Below are 24782 nucleotides of genomic sequence, written 5' to 3'. Positions count from 1 at the left end.
AGCGGCTGAGAACAGAATCAGTGAGCTCGAAGATGAAGTTCAGAGACTCTCCAGAAAAGAGCAGAAAATGGAAAAGAGACTCACAATTCGGGAACAGATGGCAAGAGAAGATCGTGATGAAGCCAAGAGGGGTAACATAAGAATTATTGGACTCCCAGAGGGACAGGAAGAAAACCTCGATGAAGAAGAAACTGTCAAAGAAATCATTGCTACAACATTTCCAGAGCTGAAGAAAACTTGTGACCACATTCAGGAGGCCCGAAGGGTACCAGCTAGAAGAAATCCGAATAAAAATACCCCAAGACACATTCTGATCAAAATGACCAAAACCTTAGACAGAGACAAAATTCTGAAAGCAGCAAGATCGAAGAAAGAAATCTCTTACAAAGGAGCATCCTTAAAATTCACAGCTGATTTTTCTGATGAAACCCTCATGGCCCGAAAACAGTGGTGGGACATAGTAAAAAAACTCAATGAAATAAATGCCTCCCCCAAAATACTTTTCCCAGCAAGACTCTCATTCATAATAGAAGGAACAACACACAGTTTCACAGACAAACAACAGCTCAGGAACTTCATAGACTCAAAACCATGGTTACAAGAACAACTAAATGGGCTACTTTAAGGCAAGAAAGGCCCCTCAAATACACCAAATTATAACAGAACAATGGGACAAAATCCCATAACAATAATCTCTCTCAATGTCAATGGGCTAAACGCACCAATTAAAAGACATAGAGTGGCAGGATGGATTAGAAAATTGAACCCAACATTCTGCTGCCTCCAAGAAACGCATCTCAATAATCAAAGCAAACACAGACTCAGAGTCAAAGGCTGGAAAACAATCCTGCAGGCAAACAGCTCCCATAAAAAAGCTGGGGAAGCCATCCTTATATCAGACCACATCAATTTCAGAGTGAGGAAGGTCATAAGAGAAAGTGAAGGCCATTTCTTATTGATTAGAGGATATGTACAACAGGAAGAACTTACAATAATAAATGTATATGCACCTAATGAGAGACCAGCAAAGTACATAAAACAACTACTCATAGATTTGGAAAAAGACATCAATAGCAACACAATACTAGTGGGAGACTTCAACACTGCTTTGTCACCTCTTGATAGATCAACCAGACTCAAGCTTAGCAAGGACATACTTCACTTGAGGGAAACAATGGAAGAAAGGGACTTAGTAGATATATACAGGACACTTCATCCACAAAAAGCTGAATACACATTCTTCTCAAGCGTACATGGAACATTCTCCAAGATAGACCACATGCTGAGCCACAAAACATGCCTCCATAAAATTAAGAAGGTAGAGATTGTATCAACAATCTTCTCAGACCATAATGCGCTGAAATTAGAAGTAAATCACACGCAAAAACAGAAAACTAAATCAAACACCTGGAAATTAAACAGTGCACTATTGATCAACGAGTGGATTAGACAGGAAATCAAAGAGGAATTCAAAAGATTCCTAGAAATGAATGAAAATGAGAACAGGAGTTACCAAAACTTATGGGACACAGCAAAGGCTGTGTTAAGAGGAAAGTTTATAGCTCTACAAGCATTCCTCAGGAAGGAGGAGCGAGCACAAATAAATAACCTAACCTCAGAGCTTAAGAGCTTGGAGAAGGACCAAAAAAAGGAGCACAACCCGAACAGGAGAAAGGAAATAATAAAACTCAGAGCAGAGATTAATGAGATGGAAACCCAAAAAACAAACCGAAAGATCAATGAAACCAAAAGCTGGTTCTTCGAGAAAATTAACAAGATCGATAAGCCTCTAGCAAAACTCACAAAGAAAGGGAGAGAGAAAACCCTAATAAACCGAATCAGAAATGAAAAGGGGGTCATTACAACAGAAACCACAGAAATTCAGAGGATCCTCAGGGAGTACTTTGAGAAGCTTTATGCCACAGAACATCAAAACCTCGAGGAAATGGATAAATTCCTAGACTCCTACAGACTCCCAAGGCTGAACCCAGAAGACCTGGAATACCTGAACAGACCTATCACCATCAAGGAAATTGAAATGGTAATAAAAAGTCTCCCCAAGCACAAAAGTCCTGGCCCGGATGGATTCACTAGTGAATTCTTCCAAATCTTTAAAGAGGACTTACTCCCGATGCTCTTTAAGCTTTTCCACGAAATTGAAATATCAAAAACACTTCCGAACAGTTTCTATGTAGCAAATATCACACTGATACCAAAAGCAGACAGAGATACCACAAAGAAAGAGAATTACAGGCCGATATCCCTGATGAACACAGATGCAAAGATCCTCAACAAACTACTAGCAAATAGAATCCAACTACTCATCAAAAAGATCATACACCATGACCAAGTAGGATTCATCCCAGGGATGCAAGGATGGTTTAACATTCGGAAATCAATCAACATAATCCACCATATCAACAAAAGAAAAGATAAAAAGCATATGATCATATCAATAGATGCAGAGAAAGCATTTCATAAGATCCAGCACCCCTTTATGATGAAAACCCTAGCCAAAATGGGTATAGAGGGGACCTTCCTCAACATAATTAAAGCCATCTACCACAAGCCTACAGCAAGCATCATCCTCAATGGGGAAAAACTAAGAGCCTTCCCTCTAAGATCAGGGACGAGACAGGGATGCCCACTCTCTCCACTGCTGTTCAATATAGTACTGGAAGTACTTGCAATAGCGATTAGGCAGGAAAAAGATATTAAGGGCATTCAGGTAGGAAAGGAAGAAATCAAGCTCTCACTATTCGCAGATGATATGATACTCTACTTAGAGAACCCAATAACTTCCACCAAAAAACTCCTAGAAACAATAGACTCGTATAGTAAAGTTGCAGGTTATAAAATCAATACCCAAAAGTCCATGGCTTTCCTATACGCAAACAGTGAGAGAGAAGAAAGCAACATGAAAAAAACAATCCCATTCACAATTGTGCCCCAGAAAATCAAGTACCTAGGAATCAGCTTAACTAAGGAAGTAAAGGACCTGTACAAAGAAAACTACAAAACGCTACTTCAGGAAATAAAAGAGGACATGAGGAAATGGAAAGATATCCCCTGCTCATGGGTCGGGAGACTTAACATTGTCAAAATGGCAATACTACCGAAAGCATTGTATAAATTCAATGCAATCCCTATAAGGATACCCATGACATTCTTCAAAGAAATGGAGCAAACACTCTTGAAATTTATATGGAACAATAAGCCCCCACGAATAGCTAAAGCAATTCTTGGGAAAAAGAAAATGGGAGGAATCAACCTCCCGAACTTCAAACTGTACTACAAAGCATTAATAATTAAAACAGCATGGTACTGGAACAAAGGCAGAACTGCAGACCAATGGAACAGGGTTGAATACACTGACATCTCTCCTCAATCATATGCTCATCTAATCTTTGATAAAGGTGCAAGTAATGTGAAGTGGAGTAAGGAAAGCCTCTTTAATAAATTGTGTTGGCATCATTGGACGGCTACATGCAAAAAAATAGGCTCAGAAATCTGCCTAACACCATGTACAAAAGTAAGATCAAAATGGATTAAAGACCTCAACATCAGACTAGAAACCATAAGGTACATTGAAGATAAAGTTGGCAAAACCCTCCATGACATTGAAGCTAATGGTATCTTCAAAGATGCCATGCCACTGGCCGAGCAAGTGAAAACAGAGATAGATAAATGGGACTATGTTAAACTAAGAAGCTTCTGCACCTCCAAAGAAACAGTGACCAAAATACAAAGACAGTCTACAGAATGGGAAAGGATATTCACCGAATACACATCTGACAAGGGCTTGATATCCAGGATATACAAAATACTGGTTAAACTCCACAAGAAGAAAACATCCAACCCCATCCAAAATTGGGGCAATGAAATGAACAGAAACTTTCTCAAAGAAGAAATCCGAATGGCAAAAAAGCACATGAGAAAATGCTCTACATCATTAATCATCAGGGAGATGCAGATCAAAACCACAATGAGATACCATCTCACACCTCAGAGACTGGCCCACATTCAAAAGAACAAAAGCAACCGATGCTGGCGTGGATGTGGCGAGAAAGGGACACTCCTTCACTGTTGGTGTGAATGTCCACTGGTTCAGCCCTTCTGGAAAACAGTATGGACGATTCTCAAAAAATTAGAAATTGAGCTCCCATTTGACCCAGCAATACCACTCCTGGGAATATATCCCAGAGAGGCAAAAATGTATAGTCGAAGTGACATCTGCACTTGTTTGTTCATTGCAGCACTCTTTACAATAGCCAGAAACTGGAAGAAACCTGAATGCCCAAGAACAGATGACTGGTTAAAGAAACTTTGGTACATCTACACAATGGAGTACTATGTAGCTCTTAGAAAAGATGAAGTCATGAAATTTACATACAAGTGGTACAATATGGAAAGTATCATGCTAAGCGAAATGAGTCAGAAAGAGAGGGATAGACATAGAAAGATTGCATTCATCTGGGGGATATAAAGTAACAAAGTATGAGATTAATACCCAAGAATAGCTGAGATCAGCACCAGGAGGATTACTCCATAACATAGAGGCCAGCCGGGTATCCTAGAGGAAAGGGCAGTTCAGATAGAGAAGGGAGCACCAAATAAAGGATGTTTGGAGGATCCTCCCAGGAGGGGAGATGCATGTCAAAAGTAGACTATGGACTGAACATGTTTGCCACTCTATGCCTCTTTTGCAGACCACAACACCCAAACGGAGAGAGAGAACAGAGGGGATTGCCCTGCCACAGAGACAGGGGGGATGGGGGGGTGGGGGTGGGAGGGATATTATCCATGGTGGTGGAAAATGGGCACTGGTGGAGGGATGGGTATCTGATCATTGTATAATTGAAACCAAAGCACAAAAAATTGTAAATCTACAACTTAAAAAAAAAATAAAATAAAATAAAGGGGAAAAAAAACATAATTTATGGAGGATTACAGAAGGAGTCCAGCAAGTGGCATGCCTGACATCCTGGCATGATTTCCTGAGCACCAATGGGAGTGTTCCTGTGTTAGTAAGGGGAGGACCCTAAGATTTACTGGGTGTAACCAAAAAACAAAAACAAAACAAAACAACACAAAACAAAAAAGTCATCACTTGATCACTTGACATATCATTACTCATCAGCCTGCTTGAGTGGGCGCCAGTAACGTCTCCATTCGACCCTTTAGTGTGCTACTGTAGCCCAATGGCGCTTGCTCATTCTAGGAACACATATAGCCTCAAACCTATTGTTTAGAGTTTTGACGAAGAAGTCTCACCATGGTGGGCAGCCACACAGTCTTTTGAGATCCCGTGGAATCCAGTCAGTAATGGTTCTAGTCCAGCGGTCATCTCCAAATCTCATTATGTGTCCAGCCCATCCGATTTTTGACGCCCTAGCAAACAAGACAGCGTCCCTGATTCTTGACCGTGGATGGAGGAACTCCAGATTCTTTCTCTCATTTGAGTGAAGCGTAGCATAGCTCTTTTGATTCCTCTTTCGGAGATCTAAATAGTGTTCTCATTCTGTTTTCATAGGGCCCAGGTCTCTGAGGCATATGTTAATGCAGGAAGACAGTGGGATCAAAGAGATGTGCCCAGAGCCGGGGGTTCCTCATTTTCTTAGCTATTTCTTCAAGGCTCTTGAAGGCATTCCAAGCTGCTCTCTTCCACCTGCGCAACTCAGGTGCCAGATCTATTGTCATGTGGAGTTCTCAGTCTAGGTAAGAACGTCAGGAACAAGACTGAGAATAAACATTCTCCTAGTGAGATTCAGCTATAGTTTGACCTTTCCACACTCACGGTCAAAGTCGGCCAGCATTTGTGCTGCTTGTTGTAATGTTTTGTGTAATTAGAATGATGTAATCAGCAAAACGTTTTCGATACCGGGGAAGAACTTTTCCTCAGAACATGCGAGAAAAGAGGTGTTGGTGGTGTTGGTGTCCTTTTCAACACAAACTTGGCCATAAACATCAATTCATTTGAATGCCTAACAACCTGAATCAGGTGATTACACTTGAATAGATGTGGCTCACTGCTGGCAGTTTCTATCTTCGTTGTCTACGCACCAACATCCAATTATGATGAAGGAGAAATTGAGAAGTTCTACATGGAGTTGTATAAGTTCTATACAGAGGACCACACTTCTACAAGAACATTGTTGGTGATTTTAACGCCAAGATAGGACTGAGAAGATCATCCGAAGAACGCCACATCAGGATCCAGGGCCTAGAATGTAACGAACAGGGTGAGAGACTATCTGAGTTCATCATTTTGACCAAAACCATCCATGGCAACTCGCAATTCCAGAAGGCCGAATCTAAATGTTGGACATGGGAGTCTCCCAGTGGACAGTTCCACAACAAAATTGACCACATCATGTTCAATCGATGGTTTTCCCTGACTGGTGTCGCTGTTATCCCAAAATTTCAAATGGGATCGGATCACCATATACTTCGTGCAAAATTCTACTTCATGGAGCAGGGAGAAAGAGCTGAAAAGTTTAAGAGAACTATCAGAACGACCACCAACTGGGAGCTCTTTGGCACTATTGTGGCGACATGGGAAGATGCTGTCATTGACAACATTGACGAGGAATATGATTAACTGATTCAGCACCTCCATGATTGTGAGAAGAACATTGAGAGTGAGATAGCCACAAAAAAAATGCCTGTCTTCAAAAACTCTCAAGCTCATTCGCCAATGTGGCTTGGTGCAAGCCTCAGGCAACTGCAAGCGAACATCCGAGCTCACAAAGGAGTGCAGAGAAGCCATAAAGAGAGAACAGAGCAGTGCTTGCAGATGCAGTAGAAGTGGGAAATGCATTTGCAATGCCTGCCTGTCCTTTGCTAACTATAAGACCAAGATGACTGCCCTCCGACATCCTGATGGATCTATCACATCTTCCAGAAGTGCAATGGAAAATATTACCCATGACTTCTACTTGGATCTCTTCGATAGCCATGTCCACCTGCCCACATACCAAATTTTGCAGGATAGATATTTTGTTCTCACCATTCTCCCTTCTGAAATATGGAAAGAAGTGAACAGCACCCAGCCCAGATAAGTTCAAACCCGAACACCTGAAGAACCTACCATCAGTACTCATCAATACACTGGCTCAGCTCTTCACATACTACTTGTTGAATGCAAGGTTCCATCCCAGTGGAAAACCAGCAGGATTGTACTACTGTACAAGAAGGGAGACATTGGCAACTATCGCCCGATTTGCCTGTTGTCTGTCGTCTACAAGCTGTTCACTCGAGTCATCCTGAATAGGATTGGCAGAACAGTAGATGAAGGACAACCATGTGAGCAAGTCGGTTTCTGAAAAGGATTTAGCACAATCGATTATATCCACACAGTAACCAAGCTCATTGAGGTTTCTCAGGAATTCAAGATGCCACTCTGTCTAACGTCCATTGATTTAAAGAAAGGCCTTTGATTCTGTTGAGATAGAAGCGGTCCTCGAAGCTCTGGCCAACAGCGAGTTCAAACTCGATACATCAGGATCCTCTCTGAACTGTATTACAGATTCACTACCAGGATATCACCATTCTACAGGTAGGTGATCATTGACGTCAAGAGAGGGGTTCAACAGGATGATACCATTTCACAGAAACTCTTCAGTGCCACCCTTGAGAAAGTCATGCGACGACTGGAATGGGAAGGAATGGGAATGAAGATAGATGGTCGACAACTACACCACCTCCATTTCACTGATAATATCATTCTGATAGCACCAAAAATATCATTAGTGATAGTTTTTCACATTAGACATTATATAAGCACAAATCAAAAAAAAATGTTTCAACTCTACATTGTTTAGTTTAAAAAGATCTAGATTGGGGTGGCAAAAGACCTAACTCTAGTTTTGTAATTAGAACTAGCAAACTATTTGGTCATGCATGTATGTCTGCATGTATATGTATGTGTTTGCATTCAAACATTTAATCATTTAAATAATTAATAAATATTAATTACCATTTGTATCTGTTAATTTCCATGCTTTACTCATGTTTATTCCTGTGAAAAGAATTTTCCTTCTTTTGTACTTCTCAATCTGAACCTTATTTTTCGTTAATTTTGCTTATTTGTGTAAATTAAATAAAATTAATTCACGTTTGTTGATGTTGGAATCATTTATAGTATTCATGTAATGAGATTATCACAACAAGCTCCCGGGAGAGCACAAGGCAGAGTCTCCTACCCTGTGTCTGACTATCCTCGCCAGGGCCCAACAGCTGAAGACCTCCAGGCCCCAACCAAGGCCTTAATGGGGCCACTCTCCACACACTTGGATAAGCCTCAGACATAACACAACTGGCAGAGGAACCCAGGTGTGTGGGACCCGGGGCTGAGATCTCCAAGCCTGCACGGTTTGGGACTGGACCTGTCAGTAACTAGACAGTTACACCCTCCAACTGCCGTGTAACCCCAACAACGGCCAGGATCCAGAGATTATCACATCAAGCTCCCAGGAGCGCGCGGCCACATTCGCGGCCGCGCGACTATTTATTTACTTTTCTCTAAGTTTTCAGGGTACCTTAAATATACTTAAATATCCAACCCGTACGGCAGAGACTGGCAAGCTATCCGTGGTCTATGCCAAATAGACCAAATTGATATTCCAAATCCAGTAATAAATGGATCTCATTTCCCTAACCCTGAATATGCAGAGTCGAGAAGGATATGGAAGGAGAGACTGCTAAAACACCAAGGCAGACATAGGCTGCCAAAACGCAGAAGAACAAAAATGATTGTCTGTACTTTTAATGCTCGTACGCTGACATCTGCTGCATCCATTGAAGACCGTATGGTACAAGCACGAAAGATCAAGTACGACATCATTGGTCTGACCGAAACGAGAAGACATCAATCCCATCATGCTGTTTTCGACACTGGAGAAGAACTGTTCCTTGGAACGTGTGATAAAAGAGGCGTCGGTGGTGTCGGTATCCTTGTCAACACAAACTTAGTCACGAGCATTGATTCATTTGAATGCCTAACCACCAAAATCGGACGATTACACTTGAATAAATGTGGCTCACTACCGGCAGTTTCTATCTTTGTTGTCTATGCACCAACATCCAGTTACGGTGAAAGAGAAACTGAGAAATTCTACATGGAGCTGGAGAAGTTCTATAAAGAAGATCACACCTTCTACAAGATCATTGTCGGTGATTTTAATGCCAAGATAGAACCAAGAAGATCAGTCGATGAACTCCACATCGGAACCCATGGCCTGGAATGGAACGAACAGGGTGACAGACTGTCTGAGTTCATCATGTCAACCAAAACCTTCTATGGTAACTCACAATTCCAAAAGGCTGAATCTAAACGTTGGACATGGGAGTCTCCCGATGGACGGTTCCACAATGAAATAGACCACATCATATTCAATCGGCGGTTTTGCCTAACCGATGTTGCTGTTGTCCCAAAATTCCAAACGGGATCAGACCACCGTCTTCTTCGTGCAAAATTCTACCTCACAGAATGAGGAGAAAAGAATGCAAGGTTTAAGAAGAGGACTCCCAGAACAACTACCAACTGGGAGCTCTTTGGCTCTATTACGGCAACATGGGAAGATGCCGTCATTGACAACATTAATGAGGAATACGATCGAATGATTCAACACCTCCATGATTGTGCAAGGAATGCCAAGAGAGAGATAACCACAAAAAACTGTCTTTCTTCGAACACTCTTGAGCTTATTCGCCAACGTGGGTTGGCACGTGCCTCAGGCAACCACAAGCGAACATCCGAACTGGCAAAACAGTGCAGAGAAGCCATCAAGGATGACCTCAAAAACAGGAGAGCAGCAGTACTGGTAGATGCAGCAGAAGCTGGGAAAAACATTCGTAATGCCCGCCTGTCCTTCACCAACTACAAAACCAAGATGACTGCCCTCCGACATCATGATGGATCTATCACATCTTCCAGAAGGGCAATGGAAAAGATTATTCATGACTTCTACTCAGATCTCTTTAATAGCCACATCCACTTGCCCACATACCACATACCACATGATGGATATGTCGTTCCCAATGTTCTCCCTTCCGAAATCCAACATGCCATCTCGTCCGTAAAGAAACAAAGAGCACCTGGCCCCGACAAGATCAGATCTGAACACCTGAAGAACTTACCATCAGTACTCATCAATACATTGGCTCGACTCTTCACACGCTACCTATCTGAATGCAAGGTTCCATCCCAATGGAATACCAGCAGGACTGTACTACTATACAAGAAAGGAGACATCCATGACATTGGCAACTATCGCCCAATCTGCCTATTGTCTGTCATCTACAAACTATTCACTCGAGTCATCCTGAATAGGATTAGCAGAACACTAGATGAAGGACAACCATTTGAACAAGCTGGATTCCGAAAAGGATTCAGTACCATCGACCATATCCACACAATAACCAAGCTCATTGAGGTATCTCGGGAGTTCAAGATGCCGCTCTGTCTAACGTCCATTGATTTAAAGAAGGCCTTTGATTCTGTTGAGACGGAAGCGTTCATGGAAGCCCTAGCCAATCAGGGCGTACAAACTCAATACATCAGGATTCTTCGTGAGCTCTATTGTGGATTCAGTACCAAGATCTCACCATTCTACAAAGAAGTAATCATCCATATCAAGAGAGGGATTCAGCAGGGTGATACCATTTCACCACAGTGCCACCCTCGAGAACATCATGTGACGACTGGAATGGGAAAACATGGGAGTGAAGATAGATGGTCGGCAACTACACCACCTCCGCTTTGCTGATGACATCGTTCTAATAACACCAAACATCAACCAAGCGGCACAAATGCTGAACGACTTTGACCGTGAATGTGGAAAGGTCGGAATACAGCTGAATCTTATGAAGACAATGTTTATGAGAAACAGCCTTGTTCCTGACGCTCCATTCGCTCTCAACGGAACCACCTTCTCTGAATGCAACAGTTATATATACCTAGGTCGAGAAATCAACATGATGAATGACCTGGCACCTGAGTTGAGCAGGAGGAAGAGAGCAACTTGGAATACCTTCAAGAGCATTGAAGAAATAACTAAAAGGACAAAGAACCTCCAGCTACGAGCACATCTCTTTGATTCCACTATTCTTCCTGCATTAATATATGCCTCAGAGACCTGGACCCTACGAAAACAGGATGAAAACGCTATTCGGGTCTCTCAAAGAGGAATCAAAAGAACTATGCTTGGAATATCACGATTCACTCAAATGAGAGATAGAATCCGGAGTTCTGATCTGCGTCAACACTCAAGAATCAGGGACGCTGTCTCATTTGCCAAGACATCAAAAATCAGATGGGCTGGACACGTAATGAGGTTTACAGACAACCGCTGGACTAGAACCATTACTGATTGGATTCCATGGGACATCAAAAAATCACGTGGACGCCCACCTATAAGATGGTCAAACTTCTTCGTCAAGACCCTGAATGATCGGTTTGAGGCTCTGCATGTTCCTAGAATGAACAGATACCATTGGGCTACACTAGCACGCAACTGGGATGAATGGAGACGTTACTGGCACCCGCTCGAATAAATCGATGAATAACGGGGATTAAGTGATTAAGTGAAGTGATAAGTGATGTAATTTTGATTGAAACACATTAAAAACTGAATTATCAACATAGAATTGTCATCAACTGAAATTATAAGTGCAAAATTATTTTCAAATAATTATCACATTTGTATATTAAATTGGGCTGGAGCGATAGCACAGTGGGTAGGGTGTTTGCCTTGCACTCAGCTATCATGGCCGACCCAGCTTCGATTCCTCCACCCTCTCGGGGAGCCCAGCAAGCTACCGAGAGTTTCTCGCCTGCACGGCAAAGCCTGGCAAGCTACCTGTGATGTATTCGATATGCCAAACACAGTAACAAAAAGTCTCACGATGGAGACCTTACTGGTTCACTGGAGCAAATCGATGAACAACGGGAGGACAGTGACAGTGACAGTGACAGGAGTGAAGTGGTAGCACAGCGGGTAGGCCATGTGCATTGCATGCACCCCACCGGGTTTGATTCCTCCGCCCCTCTTGTAGAGGCCTGCAAGCTACTGAGAGTATCTCGTCCTCATGGCAAAGCCTGGCAAGCTACCCATGTCATATTCGTTATGCCAAAAATAGTAGCAACAAGTCTCACAATGGAGACGTTAATGGTGCCCGCTCGAGCAAATTGATAAACAGTGGGAGGACAGTGCTACAGTGCTACATACAGTATATTAAATTAATCTTAAAATTGTTGTTAATTTTACACTTATTTTTCTGAAGGAAATATTATTAACACACAAAAGAGGCTGAAGAGATGTAGACTGGGTACAGCTATTGCCTTCTACATTGCTGACCTGTGTTTGGTCGTGGGCACTTCTGAACCCCAGCACCAACCTGAACACAGAGCCTGAACATGGAACACAGAGGTCTGAGGATAGCTGGGTGTGGTCCAACAAAACAAAACTAAACAGCTTAGGGAATTCACACGGAATAGGTGGCTATAAACATAATTACATGCAATAATTGCTAATGGCAGAGTAATGTTCATTACACTGACATTTATTATTTTAAATAGCGGGTATATTGATTAAATACAGAGGCACATTTCTACAGTTGAGATAATTAAAAGTCTAATTTAATGAATTCTTGTGTGAACATATTACATTTGATAAAGGTGCATTTTGTCTTAGACAAAAATTACATTTAATCATTCGACACTAGGCTTGAAAATTTCTGAAATATGATTAATTAATTATGATACAATATGTCACAAAGTACTGGAACATAAAGTACTGGAACACCAAAAAGAGGAATAAAGAGCTTAATTTTATTGTTTGTGGCCTCCGGTCCAAATGAGAGTCCTGACCAAATTCTGTCCATGTCTACAATCATTGGGTTTTGTAGCCTAATGATTATCTACAAAGCACATATAGATTAACTTCGGCTCCATATACTAAATATATGCTACATACATAATGCCACATCATGATCACGATCACGATCATCCTGTTGTTTATTTCCTCGAGCAGGCACCAGTAACGTCTACTCCTTCCTGGCCCTGAGATTTTAAAAGAGCCATTTCAATGTTCTTTCAGGATTAGGAGAATGAGACCCATCACTGTTACTGGTATGTGGAATATTGAATACGACACGGGAAGTTTGCCAGACTCTGTCGTGCGGGCAAGATACTTTTGGTAGCCTGCCAGGTTCTCCAAAGGAAAAATAAGTGGCCGCACACTTCCGGGAGCTGGGTTTTATAGTCTCTGAGTTTTGGCTGTTGATGGGACCAACCTGGCGCTGGTGGCAGCTGGTGGGTGTGACGCCTACCTACTGGAAGATGGAGGGTCTATGTGGAGAAGGCCCAGTCCCAATCCGAGTAGGCTTGGAGACCTTAGCCCCGGGACCGCATGCCTGGGTTCCTCTGCCAGTTCTTTCATGCATGAGACCTGTCTGGACATGTTGAGACATCTATTATCTTATTTTTATTCATATATGTTATATGTAAATGCATATGTATATGTTTGCATATGTATGCATTTTATGTGTACATTAATTAGCTTGATAGTTATGCTAAATATATATAATCCATTGTAGCACTGTCTTCCCATTGTTCATCGATTTTCTCAAGTGGGTTCCAGTAACGTCTTCATTGTGAGACTTATTGTTACTGTTTTTGGCATATCGAGTATGACAGGGGGAGCTTGCCAGGCTCTGCTGTGTGGACAGGATACTCTTGGTAGCTTGACAGACTCTTCAAGAGGGGTTGAGGAATAGAACCTGGGTCAACTACATGCAAGGCAAACGCCCTACCCACTGTGCTATTGCTCTAGCCCATATATATAATATGTATAAAATTATGACTAAATATATTTATATAAACTAATATATATTTGAAACAGTGACAAAAGTGTGTCTATCGGAGACACTGAAAACTATAGAAATTTGCATACATAAGAAAAACGTGGGCTGGAGCGATAGCACATCAGTAGGGTGTTTGCCTTGCATGCGGCTGACCTGGCTGAGCCAGGTGCGATTCCTCCCCCCTCTCGGAGAGCCCAGCAAGCTACCAAGAGTACCTCACCTGCACGGCAAAGCCTGGCAAGCTCCCCTTGATGTATTCGATATGCTAAACACAGTAACAACAAAGTCTCACGATGGAGACATTACTGGGCCCACTCGAGCAAACCTATGAACAACGGGAGGACCGTGACCATGGCCATGAAGAAAAACGTGCAAATTTATTGACTCAGTAAAATTTGCCTACATTTAAGATATCCATATGTGGAGCATGGCGACAGGCACCGGAGCAGATAAGACCCAACCTTGCAAAGCAGTCTTGAAGCAAGGCCCTGTCGAAGGGAGTATTAGGGCAAAAATTGGCAAGAACAGGGTATTTGGCCTTGAACATCACCCAAATCCCTAGACACATGTGCCAAAGCCACAGAAACTGTAATGTACACTTAGCAGGTAACCCTAACCAAAAAAAAAATATATATATATATAGCCTTGAACGGAATTGGATCGGGGAAAAGCAGAGTAAGAAACCAACAATGCTAAACTTTATGTGATTGAACCTTTCTGTAAACCAAGACCCTCTATAAAACGTGTGTATTTGGCAATAAAGTAAATAGCCATCAGCTACTCGCAGAGGGTATTTCTCCACGTGCCTGTCATCCTTTGTTCCACATCTGCCCAGACCCGGTGAGCAATGTGTCCGGGCACCTTGAGGAAAAACTATTCCCCGAAATCCATATTTTTCATATAAGGTAAAATATATAATATACGATGAAAATATTTATCTTATAACATTTATTATTGTAAGATTTTATATAACCTTCTGTTTAACAAATATACCCCTTAAAAAGTTTAATTCAAACATATTTCTGAGCCCCAGATGGTAACATCATCTAGGGTAGCTACACAGCTTTTGTTTAATATTGTTTATTATTTTTGTTTTAGATTTAGAATTAAAAATATTGGGTCATAAATACATTTAATAGCATTAATAATTTGTAGTTAGTAATATATTTCAAGTAACTATAACTGTGAGATAATTACTTTCTTTTAATTAGTTCATCTCTGAAACTGTGGCCTTGGATTCTCTTGGCTTCTACCACATGCAGGATGTTGTATTGCTTGTTTTGTGTACAGAATCTTTTCAAATAAAATATTAATTTTCCATTAGTATAAAATGAAATTAGCCTAAAAAACTGTGTTTTCCACGGGGCTGGTGAGAGTGGTTAGAAGTAGATCCTAAAACTAAGGTAGAGGAATACTGACATTTTGGGTCCTGGTTGATGGGGGTGGTAGATGCAGTGTTAGATCATTTTATGCCTGAAGCTCTATTATTAATAGTAGTACAAATAACATGTCAAATAAAATTTGAAGGCTATAAAATGGAATGACTTTCTGATGAGGTATCTAATATGAATTCAGCCTGAAGTTTGGACAACTGAATAATGGTCATTACTACATATAATTTCCTAATTTACTTTTCTATTATTTAGACCAATATATCCAAAAATAGTTGAGTTCATCTGCTTGGGAGGGAATGGGATGCTGAGAGGCCCTGAATGATTTTTTCTCTCTGAAAAGAGAACATAAAGACAAACAAGTTTGAAAACCTCTGATTTAGGTTATAGGAATTAGATATACCTGGCCACCTAATTACCCACTACCTCTCCGGTTTTATATGTAAGAAGGAAGTCAGTATGTTATGTCAGCAGTTGGGTGATATAATGCCCATTGACAAAAGTTCATGTCAGTTTTAGAGATGGTAAAATCTTGAAAAAGATTCTTTTCATAATCAATATTTTAAAATTTCTCTTTTGACTCAAATTTTATTAACATTATTAAAATGTTTCTTTAAAAACAGCTTGTTTTTAAAATACCTATTTGAAGATTAATTATCACTAACATGAATAGAATTCTGTGGATATGTTTGCATTGAAAAAATAAATTCTAGATTAAGATTTAAGTGTTGCAGTAGCACTTAAAAATTTCTAAAAGTTTCTCAAAGAGATAATTTCTATACTATTTGATGGTAATATATCCTAAGAATAAAAAGACTTTTTTTTCTGTATTGTTTGGAAAACAAAGAGGACATGAGAACCATTATTATTATTATTATTATTATTATTATTATTATTCTGTCACTGTCACTGTCTTCCCATTGTTCATCGATTTGCTCGAGCTGGCCCAGTAACGTCTCCATTGTGAGACTTGTTGTTACTATGTTTGGCATAGCGAATACGTCACGGGTAGCTTGCCAGGCTTTATTATTATTATTATTATCATTATTATTATTATTATTATTATTATTATTATTGCTTTTTGAGTCCACTTGGCATTGCTCAGGGGTTACTTCTTGCTCTGCACTAAGGAATTACCTCTAGCGGTGTTCAGAGGAATAATGGTATGGTGGGGATCAAATCCGGGTCTGCTGTATGCAAGGCAAATGCCCCACTAACTATAGTATTATTCCAGCCCGAGAAACATTTTAAGAACTCACAGAAACAGAATTTCAAACAACAAAACTAGTTGAGACTGAGTAGAAACAAGATCACAAACAAATCATCTCACTAGGTGTCACTGAAGAACCAAATAGTTGTTTACAAGTGAGAAAGTTACCACAGGTTTGGGGGTGGGGTGGCAGCAAGTTTCTAGAAGCAACAGACAAAGCCTTGCAGAACAGAGGGACAATAGCAGGTAGGGCATATGCCTTGCACATGACTGGCCAAGTTTAGATCCTTGCATAAACATTATTCCCTAAGAAACAGCCATAGTAGTTCCTGAGTTCAGAACCAGAAATAACCCCTGTGCATCACAGGGTGTGACCCTAAAACAAATAAACAAATAAACAACACAAACAAACAAATTAAGCAATTGTCTACAGAAATTATAAAGATTAATACTAACAAACACATTAAATCAACAATCAAAGCCTTTTTGTTATGAACTTTTATAACTCTTCCAATAACACAGATTTTAATGTGAATATGTAAGGAACACTAACACTTAAACAGTATATACTATCTGCATTTACTATCTTCATTTACGTTGTTATGGAAAGAAGTAGGCATGCCCTCTAGAGTTAGACCAATAATCATAATATTTTCATAGACATGGTTGGAAAATAACTCCCCGAGTAAATTCTTATTTTAAGTCCATTGTATTTTCTCATCTCTATGTTTTATTATAGCTTAAGATATCTGTTTACAATATTGTTGGCATCCATGGTCTTTGTGAGTATTTTAAAGAACATATAGGTAAAAAGTGGGTGTTTTTTCCTTTTTTTTATTAATTTATTTCAAATACCCATCCCTCCACCAGTGCCCATTTCCCACCACCATGGATCCCATATCCCTCCCACCCCCCATCCCCCTCATCCCGCCCTGCCTCTGTGGCAGGGCATTCCCCTCTGTTGTCTCTCTCCTTTTGGGTGTTGTGGTTTGTGAAAGAGTTAAGCCTGATTTTCAGGGAGAAACGTTGGATGATTAACTTTCCATTGATCACTTTGTATATAAGGACATGGTTTGGAAAAAATGTCCTGGTTCCTGCATGCCAAAGCTATGCTTGTAGAGGCTTATGGTCACCGAGGTTCCATCTGGAGATGGCAGGATGCAGCACCTACCCCGTCTGGGACTTCCCAGTGATATTGGCTCTGTTGGGACCTGGAGCATTCTCCAGGAGCTGTGGAGCCCTCCAGCGGTTTTCTTCTTTGTTGCTGTGTGTGTAAGATGGCGCTGGGGGGTTTTTCCCCTTTTTTCCTGTACATACAAGCTGATTGTTATGAATCAGTAAAGAGTGTTTTGGATACATTCTATCTTTTTATCCATCAAAACAAGGACATTTAAATATATATATATATATATATATATATCGTCTCGTCTGATATATATATATATATAGTAAAATTAAAGTAAAGGCCCTCCCGTTGATGATCGATTTGCTTGAGCAGGCCCTGTAATGTCTCCATTGGAGACTTTGTTGTTACTGTGTTTGGCATATTGACTACGTCATGGGGAGCTTGCCAGGCTCTGCCGTGCGGGCGAGATAGTCTCGGTAGCTTGCCGGGCTCTCCAAGAGGGGTGGAGGAATCGAACTCCGGTCGGCCATGTTGGCTGCGTGCAAGGCAAATGCCCTACCACTGTGCTACAGCGGGTAGGGCGTTCGCCTTACAAGCGGCCAACATGGCCGACCCGAGTTCGATTCCTCCGCCCCTCTCGGAGAGCCCAGCAAGCTACCGAGAGTATTCGATATGCCAGACACAGTAACAACAAAGTCTCCAATGGAGATGTTACTGGGCCCGCTCGAGCAAATCGACGATCAACGGGAGGGCCATATATATATATTTCATTTCATTTCATTTCATCATCCTGTTATTCGTCGATTGCCTCGAGCAGGCCCCAGTAACGTCTTTTTCATCCTAGCCCTGAGATTATATTCAAGGCTATTTAGGAGAATGAGACCCATCATTGTTACTGGTATTTGGCATATTTGGTACGCCACGGGGAGTTTGCCAGACTCTGCCCTGTGGGCAGGCTACATTCGATAGCCTGCAAGTTTTTATATATGTATAAAAGGTAAAAGGTAAAGGCCCTCCCGTTGATCATCGATTTGCTCAAGCGGGCCCAGTAACGTCTCCATTGGAGACTTTGTTGTTACTGTGTTTGGTATATCGAATACGTCACGGGGAGCTTGCGAGGCTCTGCCGTGTGGGCGAGATACTCTCGGTAGCTTGCTGGGCTCTCCGAGATGGGCGGAGGAATCGAACTCGGGTTGGCCATGTTGGCCGCTTGCAAGGCAAACGCCCTACCACTGTGCTATCGCTCCAGCCTATATATATATATATATATATATATATATATATATATATATGTATATTAGGGACATATTAGGGACTGTAGTTTACAAGACTTTTATTGGTTAGGCTTCATACATGAAACATTCCAGCAGCACACTGTCCACCAGAGCTCCGAGTGTTTACTTTTTTCCATCACTTTCCCACTGTCCTCAACTACCATAAGCTTCTAACTGAAGACAGTTGTTGCCTTTGCACATTTGTTATTTCTTTATATGTTCTTTTCCTTGTGTTCCTTCCACACTTAAAAATATTTAAAGCACTATTATTTATTATTTGTTAAATAAAACAAAGTTATTTATAGTTGAGTTTTAGACAATATTCAGCATCAGTCACACCACCAGGGTCAACTTTCCTCCACCAGTGTTACCAAGTTCCCTCCCATGTCCTTCCCACTCCACCCCAACCCCTTCAAGCCTTGACAGGCGTCTTTCTAAATTTGGTTGCTGAAGTTTGCATCTCTTTATTTCACCCAGCATTGTTGACGCTGTGGTTTGGATATTTGACTAACATTCCTTAGCACCACCTTTGCAACTGACTCCCTTGTCCTGGCCCCCTTGCTTCTCATCTGTCCTTTCATCCTCTCTACTCCACTCATTCTCTATTGCTCCTCCCTCGGCTCTGAGGCAAAGGTTAATCAGGAAAATGTGGATGCTTCTTTTAAAGAATGCTGTGAAGTGGTGGGTGTGGTGTCAGGATTATGTATCCGATAAACCATTAATAATGTCATTGCAAACCATTGAATTTCAATTATTGAAAGATTAAAAATAAATCAATGCAAACTTTTAAAAAATATGTCATAAAAATGACAGTTTTCTGCAGTGCACTACTATAAAGTTGTTCAAATCTCACTTGCCACTAATATCTTATGGTTTCATTATTTCTTTATAACAAAAATGTTTTCCCATTTATGCACTCTTGTGTAGATGTTATATTATCTCTCTTTCTAGTTGCTATTTGTTTACAGTAACAAATCAGTTATGCCTTCATGGTAAAGGTAAAGGTAAAGGCCCTCCCAGTGATCGTCGATTTGCTCGAGCGGGCCCAGTAACGTGTCCATTGGAGACTTTGTTGTTACTGTGTTTGGCATATCGAATACTCTCGGTAGCTTGCCGGGCTCTCCGAGAGGGGCGGGGGAATCGAACTCGGGTCGGCCATGTTGGCCGCTTGTAAGGCAAACGCCCTATCCGCTGTGCTATCGCTCCAGCCGCATGATGTGTGTTATATTAATAAATATATATCTACCCCAAAATTTCATGTACAATAAATATCATATGTAAAGAATCAACTCAAAGACCCTTTCTTCTAATAAAATGTTCTTGATTTTTTTTAGTCATACATTCTCATACTTAATTGTTTTCATAAGTTTCCTTATTTGTGACTTTCTTAGAAATTACTTTTTATTCCTTGATTATATAATGTTCGAAACACAGAATGGGGAAAAGCTATTTTTCATTGATAAATGTATTAAAAAATAAATTTATGATATGTCATTAAAAATCACTTCAACTAATCATAATCATGGAGACCACATAGCTGACAAGAGGAAAAATTCAACAGCTTCTTAGAAGAAAGTATTTTAACTGAATGTTCCTTAAAAACTTGAATGAAACTGAGTCAAATCCTTTTTTCCCCTTAATACCTAAAGCAAAATATTTAATTGGCTTTACTTAATACTTAGGGTCCCTAAATATTTAATTTAAATTTTTTATTGAGTTATGGTTGCTTAATTTTTTTAAAAAAAATACATACCTGCTTTTGTTATTTTCTACTTCCACATTTGGCTCTTTAGTCTCATGTGATATTCCAAACAAAAATCTTAAACAAGGAGAGATCAATCTAACTATCCTGAATTACACCATGAAAAAATTTTTCATGGAGCAAGTAGCCACAGAGAATTGGGAGATGCCTCCTCAGCTAAGCTGTCCACACAGGCACCTAGGCCAGAGGGGACTTCTGCGTTTCAGAGGAGTGCCAGAAGCACAAGTCTAACCAGGACCAGCACCAACAGGGGCACCTCCCCGCAGGCACAGCAGTGGTGGGAGTCATGACCGACAGGGCAGCAGCCACACATGCAGCCACAGTTCATTCCCTCTTTCATAGCATTTTGGACTCATATCTCAACCTCCGTTACCTAGATCTTATGAGGATTCCCTGACTATCCGTGACTATTAGACCAATAGTCCATTAGCCTATTTCATTCAAAATACTCCCCAAACTTACTAAAACGATGGTGAACACAAGAATCTGAATAAGCCTAATGGTAAAGAACATATCCCCTGAAACTGTACTAATAGCCCCACATAAGTCACAGAAGACCACCAAAGAGGAAGAGACCAACATTGACCATGCCCATGGAGAATCCTCCCTCTAGTGAGAGGAGGCACTGATAGAGAGCTGGAGGGATATAAATCTAGACTACTAGAGCAACATGAAGAAAGAGTGCAGATCCCCACCACAAGGAGGTGATGAAGAAAAGAGTGCTGAAGCCTCAACAGGGAATACCCACATATACAATCTTCCTGACAAAGAATTCAGAGAAAAAAATATTGAGGATGTTAAATGAGCTCAAAGAAATGGTGGAACAGGTTTTCAGTAAATTAAAGGAGGATATGAGAGAAACAGTGGAATATACACCCAGTGAAATATAGGAAGAAATGAGAGAATAAAAAAGAAAGCTACAAACAGAAGATTCACTAATAAAGAATTCAGTAGATAAGATTAAAAACTCAGTGGGTGCTCTCAACAATAGAATGACGACAGCTGATGACAGAATCAGTGAACTTGAATATGAGCTGCAGAAAGCATACTGGAAACAAAAGTTAATGGAAAATAAATCTCAAAATAGTGCAAGGGTGAATAAGACACGTAGCAGATAAATTCAAAAGAAATAACATGAAAATCATAGGACTACCAGAAGGACAAGGAGGCAACCTCAGTGAAGTAGTAACAGTTAAAGATATCATTGGTGAGAAGTTTCCAGAGGTGGAGAATGCAGGCATTCAGGTCAAAATAGCTGAAGCTCAAAGAATTCCAGCTAAAAGAGATCCTAATTAAAAAAAACCCAAAACAGATCATAATCAAACAATGAATATCACAGATAGAGACACAAAACTGCAAGCAGTAAGATCAAAGAAGGAAATCACATACAAAGAGTGTTCTTTACATTTACACCTGAATATCAAAGTAAACTGTCCAAGCCCAAAGACAGTGGTAAGATATAGTGAAAAAAAAAATAATAAACTCAGTGAAATGAACGCCTCACCAAGTATACTTTATTTGGCTAGACTCTCACTTAGAATAAAAGGAACAATACACTATGTCATGGATAAAAAACAGTAAAGAAATTTATACACTCAAAACCAACCTTAAAAGAATTGTCCATTCAGGGGGCCCCAAAGGAGGGTGGGTGATAGCCCTCCCCTCCCCAAGGGACCCAGCCCTGGCAGCCAACAACCTCCACAAGCCAATCACCACCATACTCAAGGCTGCTCCCCACACACTCAGGTCGAGCCTCATGAACATATTCCTGGGCCACGCAGCCAGGAATAAGACACTCCCTACACATTCTCCAAGAGTACTACACCACATTTGATGTTCACAGAATCAGTGAACTTGAATAAGAGCTGCAGAAAGCATACTGGAAACAAAAATCAATGGAAAATAAATCTCAAAATAGTGCAAGGCTGAATAAGACACCTAGCAGATAATTTCAAAAGAAATAACATGAAAATCATAGGAGTACCAGAAGGACAAGGAGGCAACCTCAGTGAAGTTAGTGGACCTGGGGTTCAGATAGTGGACAACCGATCGTCGATGGAAATATATATATATATATATATGCATATATACATATTTTCAGATATATATATACAAAAGTTCACACCACCCAACATTTAAGAACATGTTACTAATATCCTAAATAATGTTTTTTCTAAAATTTATTTATTGAATCACCATGAGAAAAGTTACAAAGCTTTCAGATTTAAGTCTCAGTCATAAAATGATCAAACACCCCTCCCCTCACCAGTAATTATTTTTCACCACCAAGAACCCAAATATACCCTGATGCCTGTGAGGCAGATGATTTTTACTTTACTCTCTACTTTGAATACATTCATTATTTAGACAAAAGATGCACCCTTATTGTTTGGAATTTACCCCCAACAATCAGAACTGCTGAAAAGGCACTGTGAAATAATTTGTTTTCTATTGCTTGTTATAAAAACCCTATGATGAAAATCCTATTTTGGATTTCTGATACTTTATTAAGTCTGAAGGGATTTCTGCCAAAAGCTGGATAATTACAAGATTAGTTTTTGTGCCTCTGGTGCCATGGCCATGCCAGAGAGCTCCTTGTGGAGGGCAACTCATGGCCTCGGTTGGGCGTGAAGGATGAGCTGGTTCTGGCGCCCCCCTTCCCATGTGGCTGTAGTTGCCCCATAACCGCTGGCTCATACCTGGATTCCCAATAAGCTCTGAGGTGGTGGCCACCGTGTTGCTGGGGACGGGGACAGTGGAAGAGACAGACGCCCTTTCCCTCCTGGGGGGGGGGGTCATGGCACTGGAGTTTAGTGCATAGTCCATTCACATTTCTGCCACAAGCTGATGGGCTCTGGATTAGTTCCATATGCCTCTGGTGCCATGGCCATGCCGGAGATCTGCTTGTGGGGTTTATCCTAAATAATGTCTTAATGGCTCCTGCCAAAATGGAAGAATCTTCACATTATTTCCTCTATGGAAATGTTCTTGTAGCATTTTCCGTGGTTTTTCATAAGAGACATTGCAAAATATATTATTTTAATTGTGCTTTGGGACATGGATTGGGGCTTGGGAGGGAAACATCCCAAATATGGTGGTGAGAAGGTGTAGTGGTGGTGGGATTGGTGTTGAATATGAAACGTAATCAAATGTTGTGACCAACCTTTTAAAATAAAAAAATTAAAAAAAAAGACAGACTGAAGGGGCTACTACAAGACAAGACAAACCTCTACAAGCACAACAAACCTTTACAGAAAGATGGCACAAAATCTCATAACAATGATCTCTCTCAATGGCAGTGGACGAAATGCACCAATTTAGAGACACAGAGTGGCAAAATTAATTTAAAAAACTGAATCCAACACTCTGCTACCTAAAAGAAACACATCTGAACAGTCAGAGAAAACACAGACTCAGAGTTAAAAGATGTAAAAAATCCTTCAAGCAAACAACGCTTTCATAAAAGCCAGAGTGACCATCCGAGTATCCAACAACATAGATTTCAGGCTGAAAAAGATTAAAAAGAACTGAGGAGGCCATTTTTTAATGATTAAGAAATATGTACATCAGGAAGAAATCACACTCTAAACATAAATGCAACTAATGAGAGACAAGCAAAATACTTAAAACAACTGCTAATAGATTTCAAGGAGGACATTGGTAGCAACACAATAGAGATTTTATTACAATACAGCATGGAAGTGTAATAAAAACAGATCCACAGACCAATGGAATAAGATTGAATATCCTTTCACACACCCTCAAATACCTGATCATTTAATCTTTGATAAGGGAGCAAGAAATACGAAGTGGAGCAAACAAAGCCTCTTTAACAAGAGGTGCTGGCAAAACTGGACAGCTACATGCAAAAAGCCAGGCTCAGACCTCTACCTAACACCATGCACTAAAGTCAGATCAAAATGGATTAAAGACTTCAACATCAGGCAAAAATCCATAAGGTACATTGAAGTAAAGGTCAGCAAAATTCTCCACAATGCTGAAGCCAAAGGTGTCTTCAAGTAGGGAAAGCCACTTACTAAGAATGTTCAAGCAAAAATGAACAAATGGGACTATCTTAAACTAAAAATCTTCAACATCTTAAAATTAACAGTGACCACTTTACGAAGACAGCATATGGATTAGGAAAGTATAT

Source organism: Sorex fumeus, unplaced genomic scaffold (assembly GCF_029834395.1).
Source record: "Sorex fumeus unplaced genomic scaffold, SorFum_2.1 ptg000010l, whole genome shotgun sequence".
NCBI lineage: Eukaryota > Metazoa > Chordata > Mammalia > Eulipotyphla > Soricidae > Sorex > Sorex fumeus.
The sequence above is the reverse complement of the archived record's forward strand: the minus strand, read 5'-3'. Positions refer to the sequence as shown.